The sequence below is a fragment of the Cololabis saira genome, chromosome 12 (genome assembly GCF_033807715.1).
Source record: "Cololabis saira isolate AMF1-May2022 chromosome 12, fColSai1.1, whole genome shotgun sequence".
Taxonomy (NCBI): Eukaryota; Metazoa; Chordata; class Actinopteri; order Beloniformes; family Belonidae; genus Cololabis; species Cololabis saira.
Genome location: NC_084598.1, coordinates 47,259,710 through 47,266,985, shown reverse-complemented (window position 1 = coordinate 47,266,985; position 7,276 = coordinate 47,259,710). Strand labels below are relative to the sequence as shown.

At 41.9% G+C, this 7,276-nt stretch overlaps 1 protein-coding gene across 1 annotated transcript in view; it reads left to right on the top strand.

The window, feature by feature from the left end:
- Positions 1 to 7,276, top strand: part of LOC133457541 (protein NLRC3-like) — a 549,537-nt gene that overhangs the window by 143,121 nt on the left and 399,140 nt on the right. The window lies entirely within an intron of this gene.

The window sequence follows — 7,276 nt, the reverse complement described above, 5'->3', positions numbered from 1 at the left end:
ATTAGTGGAACGTTGGTGGAACTTTGGTGGAACTTTGGTGGAACATTAGTCGAACGTTGGTGGAACATTGGTGGAACATTAGTGGAACATTAGTGGAACATTGGTGGAACATTGGTGGAACATTAGTGGAACATTAGTGGAACGTTGGTGGAACATTGGTGGAATGTTGGTGGAACTTTGGTGGAACGTTGGTGGAACATTGGTGGAATGTTGGTGGAACTTTGGTGGAACGTTGGTGGCACGTTGGTGGAACATTGGTGGAACTTTGGTGGAACATTGGTGGAACGTTGGTGGAACGTTGGTGGAATGTTGGTGGAACGTTGGTGGAACGTTGGTGGAATGTTGGTGGAACGTTGGTGGAACATTAGTGGAACATTAGTGGAACGTTAGTGGAACGTTAGTGGAACATTGGTGGAACGTTGGTGGAACGTTGGTGGAACGTTGGTGGAACGTTGGTGGAACATTGGTGGAACATTGGTGGAACGTTACAGGAAAATTGCTTGTATTTTGGTGCATCTTGCTGGAACGTTGGTGGAACATTAGTGGAACGTTGGTGGGACGTTGGTGGAACATTAGTGGAACGTTGGTGGGACGTTGGTGGAACATTAGTGGAATGTTGGTGGAACTTTGGTGGAACTTTGGTGGAACATTAGTGGAACGTTGGTGGAACATTGGTGGAACATTAGTGGAACATTAGTGGAACATTGGTGGAACATTGGTGGAACATTAGTGGAACATTAGTGGAACGTTGGTGGAACATTGGTGGAATGTTGGTGGAACTTTGGTGGAACGTTGGTGGAACATTGGTGGAATGTTGGTGGAACTTTGGTGGAACGTTGGTGGCACGTTGGTGGAACATTGGTGGAACTTTGGTGGAACATTGGTGGAATTTTTGTGGAACGTTGGTGGAACATTAGTGTAACGTTGGTGTAACGTTGGTGGAACGTTGGTGGAACGTTGGTGGAACATTGGTGGAACGTTGGTGGAACGTTGGTGGAATGTTGGTGGAACGTTGGTGGAACATTAGTGGAACATTAGTGGAACGTTAGTGGAACGTTGGTGGAACATTGGTGGAACGTTGGTGGAACGTTGGTGGAACGTTGGTGGAACGTTGGTGGAACGTTGGTGGAACATTGGTGGAACGTTGGTGGAACGTTGGTGGAACATTGGTGGAACGTTGGTGGAACATTGGTGGAACATTGGTGGAACATTGGTGGAACATTAGTGGAACTTTGGTGGAACATTAGTGGAATGTTGGTGGAACATTAGTGGAACGTTGGTGGAACTTTGGTGGAACGTTGGTGGAACTTTAGTGGAACGTTGGTGGAACATTGGTGGAACGTTGGTGGAACGTTGGTGGAACTTTAGTGGAACATTAGTGGAACGTTAGTGGAGCATTAGTGGAACATTAGTGGAACGTTAGTGGAACGTTGGTGGAACGTTAGTGGAACATTGGTGGAACATTGGTGGAACGTTGGTAGAACGTTGGTGGAACATTGGTGGAACATTGGTGGAACGTTGGTGGAACATTAGTGGAACATTAGTGGAACATTAGTGGAACATTAGTGGAACGTTGGTGGAACGTTAGTGGAACATTGGTGGAACATTGGTGGAACGTTGGTAGAACGTTGGTGGAACATTGGTGGAACATTGGTGGAACGTTGGTGGAACATTAGTGGAACATTAGTGGAACATTAGTGGAACATTAGTGGAACATTGGTGGAACATTGGTGGAACATTAGTGGAACTTTGGTGGAGCATTAGTGGAACATTAGTGGAACATTAGTGGAACGTTGGTGGAACATTAGTGGAACATTAGTGGAACATTAGTGGAACATTAGTGGAACATTGGTGGAACATTGGTGGAACATTAGTGGAACTTTGGTGGAGCATTAGTGGAACATTAGTGGAACATTAGTGGAACGTTGGTGGAACGTTAGTGGAACATTGGTGGAACATTGGTGGAACGTTGGTGGAACATTAGTGGAACTTTGGTGGAACTTTGGTGGAACGTTGGTGGAACTTTAGTGGAACGTTGGTGGAACATTGGTGGAACGTTGGTGGAACTTTGGTGGAACGTTGGTGGAACTTTAGTGGAACGTTGGTGGAACATTGGTGGAACGTTGGTGGAACGTTGGTGGAACTTTAGTGGAACATTAGTGGAACGTTAGTGGAGCATTAGTGGAACATTAGTGAAACATTAGTGGAACGTTGGTGGAACGTTAGTGGAACATTGGTGGAACATTGGTGGAACGTTGGTGGAACGTTGGTGGAACATTAGTGGAACATTGGTGGAACATTGGTGGAACATTGGTGGAACGTTGGTGGAACATTGGTGGAACATTAGTGGAACATTAGTGGAACATTAGTGGAACGTTGGTGGAACATTGGTGGAACATTGGTGGAACATTAGTGGAACTTTGGTGGAACGTTGGTGGAACGTTGGTGGAACATTAGTGGAACATTGGTGGAACATTGGTGGAACGTTGGTGGAACTTTAGTGGAACTTTGGTGGAACATTGGTGGAACGTTGGTGGAACATTGGTGGAACATTAGTGGAACATTGGTGGAACATTGGTGGAACATTGGTGGAACGTTGGTGGAACATTGGTGGAACATTAGTGGAACATTAGTGGAACATTAGTGGAACATTGGTGGAACATTGGTGGAACATTGGTGGAACCACCAGCAGATTCTGGAACCAGGTCCTCTGGACAGATGAGACCAAAGTGAAGATGTTTGGTCTTAATTAGTGGTGGGGAAAAAAATCAATAATGCAATATATTGTTGCGCTCTCTGTAGCAATAAATAATCAATAAACTGACGTCAAATATGGATATTTTATTACAACACATAATGGATTTACGGGGTTGTCACCGCACTATTGTTCACTTTAATTATTCCAGCTGTTCAGAGTTTACATTTACCAGGCTAGCAGCAGTGAGGAAATATACTAATGCTCTTTCTTTGTACATTGTAGGATTGTAGGATTGAATAAATGCAGAACTACAGACGTTTTCCTTTTTATGGGTATTATTTCTTTTTCAGTCACATGATATCGTGATATGTCGTTGATGAAGTTTCTTACAATATATGGAATATGGTAGATATGGTGATATTATGGTTATCGTGGCCACATATCACCACAGTATTGAATCGTTATCGTATCATCCAACTATCTTTAGGGCTCGTATTGACCCACATTGATTATTGTCATGACGGATCAGAAGATTGATGAGCTGCTGATCACGACTGGGTTTATGTTGAACTAAAGTACGTCAGAATGTGACACCATTAAACGTCTGCAGCTGTGCAGTAAAGAGGAAGGAGAGAGAAGGACAGGAAAATGACAGAGATGCTGCTAAAGATTATATAGTTGTTACATAAACTGCAACAGATTCACATCTTGTGAGGCTGTAAACTCTGTAAACTCATGTCAGCAGTTTTCCTCGACTTCAGGAACGTAGAGCGGCTTCCGTTTATAAAAACCATGTCATGGACGACTTTAATTCACTTCCTGCAGATACAAGCACAGTAAAGAGGTCACCGTTCCCTCAGTGACTACGTTTACATCAGTCAAAGTTCGGGTTATTGCTAATATTCCAGTTACTGAAACATTGGGAATATTCTGTTTACATGGTGATTAATCATTCAGGATATCTGGATCAAACCAGCGACGCACGGAGAACATCATGACACAATTCCCGTCATTTCTGCTTCTTCTTCCTGGATCCAAATCCAAAACAAATGCTGCTTCAACTTTTCTCTCACCTTCTTGTAAATCTTCTATCCCGGTACTTTCTACCGTCTACAAATGCAGAAATGTTCATATCCTTCATTACATTTATGAAGTGATTAGTCTCCTCCTGGTCTTGTGTTTCTCCGTGTTTAGAAGAACTTCCTGGACTCAAAAGACCAGGATTCCTTGATAAAAGAACAAAAAACAGATTCCTGTTTCTTCTGACGGGGAAATCCCATTAGGCTAAACATGATTAAATATTAAGTTAGTAAAGGAGTAACCCAGGGGTCATATTGGGGTTTTTAAAAACCTGAATATGAGCAAATTCTGGTTATTCAAAGGAGTTATTGGTGTTTACATGGCCGTGTAACCGGGTTATTGATAATATTCTGGTTTTAAAAGGTTTATTGATGCTGGAAATGTAGTCAAAGTGTTTCCTCCAGCCAGCGGTAGCAGAGATAAACTCGTTAGGGAGGAAGACGACCCGGTGGTCCGAACCCGGAGCAGAACCTGGGAATCTGGTCCGACTTCCAGAAGCTGCAGAACAGCTGGAGTTCAAACTAAAGTGAGACTTATTATAGAAGAGTTTCTTTTTTCACAAAAAAGGAAGCAAGACGTGTTTTCACAGAGAAACACTTCAAGTTTCCATCCATCACTTCCTGTTGGGCAAAAGTGAACTTTGTCTGACGCGAGTTCACAACACGAATGCTGGGCTGGTTCTGGTACCTGGGACGGGTCAGCGGTGCTGGTTCTAACCAAATTAAACTGGGACGGGTCAGCGGTTAGGGTTAGGGTTAGGGTTAGGGGGGTTAGGGTTAGGATTAGATTAGGTTAGGGTTAGGGGAGGTTAGGGTTAGGGTTAGGTTTAGGATTAGATTAGGTTAGGGTTAGGGGAGGTTTAAGGGGTTAGGGTTTGACTCAACATTAATCCTGGCTGGGATCAGCTGCATGGATCCGTATTCAGGGTTAGGTTTGGATTAGGGTTAGATGAGGGTTAGGATTAGATTAGGTTAGGGTTAGGGCTAGGTTATGGTTAGGTTAGGGTTAGGGGGGTTATGGGGGTTATGGTTAAGTTCCACCACATTAATCTTGGCGGGGATCAGCAGCATGGGTCGGTATTCAGGGTTAGGTTTGGATTAGGTTTAAAGGGGTTAGGTTTAGGGCTAGTTAAGGTTTAGGGTTAGGTTTGGATTAGGGTTAGGGTTAGGGTTAGGGGGGTTAGGTTTAGGGTTAGGTTTAGATTAGGTTAGGGTTAGGGGGGTTTAGGGGGTTAGGGTTTGGTTCCACCACATTAATCCTGGCTGGGATCAGCTGCATTGATCCGTATTCAGTGAGACAAGCGGGACAATCAATCACATTTTAATGGACGGCAGAAATAAATCCCTCTTTACCCCGAGAACATCAGAAAAATAGTCGAGTTAATGGACTTTAGTGGCACCAGAGTTATTTTAACCAGCAGAAGTCGATACATCAGGCACGAAAACAGAAACACAACGTCTGATTCTGCACATCCTGACCGATTCTGCAAACTTCAGTTTAGACAGAAACAGAAGAAGAACTCACACCCGGGTTTTAACGCCTCGTCCACAAACGTGCGAGTGGAAAGTCAACGTTTGCAAAATATGTGCATTCTGAAAAGGAAAAAGAGGAACTTGTGTGTTTTAAGCTGCTAAATGTTGCAGGGTGGAGCTTCTGCTGGAACCGGCAGCTCTTAGCGGTTAGCGGTTAGCAGTTAGCGGTGCCGGGAACCCCAGGATATTCTGGTAGTTTGGTCGGCGTCGTTTTTATAATAATAATAATAATAATAATAATAATAATAATAATAATAATCCTTTCAAGTCACCCAAGGTCCCCTTACAAAGAATAAAAGCATAAAATAACAACATCAAGCATTATGCACTTTGTTTATGCTGTCTGTATCTTTGCTTTTGTATTAATTGTATTTTATATGCTTAAGATATGTTTAGATATTTATGTAGTATATATTATATGTTGAGAGGGATAGTTATAATTATGTAATATATGTTATATATTTATTATGTATGTAGCATATGTATATTTATAGGTATATTTATGTAGTTTATATAGTGTATATTTATATATATATTTGTATTTTCTATATATTGATATAATATTTATGTAATATTTATATTTTCTATACACTTATATGGATAATTATGTATTAATAGGAATGTTTACGTAGTATTTATATAGACTATATTTATAAGGATATTGTGTAGATATAATAATACCGATACAATAATGTAAATTCATAGTTATAAAAGGGTAGGAACTAGGATTATAATTATTATTATTATTATTATTATTATTATTATTATTATTATTACTATTATTGTTATTATTATTCATGTTGTTTTATTATTATTATTATTATTATTATTATTATTATTATTATTATTATTATTATTATTATTATTATTATTACTATTATTATTTGATTTGAAGGTTACCATGGCGTCTGAAAGTCTTATTTCTGGGGGAGGGAGTTCCATTGGTCGATATTTCATAGTTCCTATTCCCTTCCATAGTCTGGGTTCTGTGACAGGGGCAGGGAATCCATCCATGATGGTAGGACTGGGGTGTGTTGAGATTTGGGAGTGAGGATTTGGAGTTGATGAGCCGGCGTGGCGACGCGGGTTTTTCCCGCCGGTTCAGTTCCAGTAAAACGCTGACAGAAACATGCAGATTCATGTTTAAATCCGTCCTGATGTTTCTGTTCCTCTGGTTTCATTTACATGATTCCTCTGACAGGACGCTCGTCAAAGGGCTCGTGTGAAACTAGTAAAGTCATTTGCATGTAAGCGTTAACGCCCCGACGCCCGTCCAGTTTACAGGAAAACCACGACCAGGAAACGCAGGAAACCTTTAAAGAGCCGCCGGTTAAAATGTTCTGGTTCCTTCTGCTTCTCTTCTCTTTTCATGTTTTTATTATGTAAAACGCATCAAAGTGCCTCGTTGCTGAATGTGATGTACAAATAAACTTAACTCAACTTGCCTTGCCTCGCATTAGCTTTCAGAGGAAGTGCCAGACACTTTGGATTTAACGTCTTTATTTCCTGCTCAATAAAACACAACAGTTCAGATTTATTTACATTTATTTCATCTGAAACTGAACCGGGAGGTTTGGGTTGAGGAGCTGAAGCTCCGGGTCATTTCAGCAGTTACAAGCTCAAGCTGGAAAACCAGGACCCTCACATGGGGTACCAGGACCCTCACATGGGGTACCAGGACCCTCACATGGGGTCCTTCCAGGGTCCTGGGGTACCAGGACCCTCACATGGGGTACCAGGACCCTCACATGGGGTACCAGGATCCTCACATGGGGTCCTTCCAGGGTCCTGGGGTCCCAGGACCCTCACATCTTCCAGGGTCCTCAGGTTGATCCAACGGCAGCAAAGTTACACGTGATGGTTGAGCTTGTACTTGCTGAAGTTGATCCGCTACGATCAAAGGACTTTCATCACATTCTTACAAGAAAAAAAACAACGTTTAGAAAAGGTTTCTAGTACTTTTGAT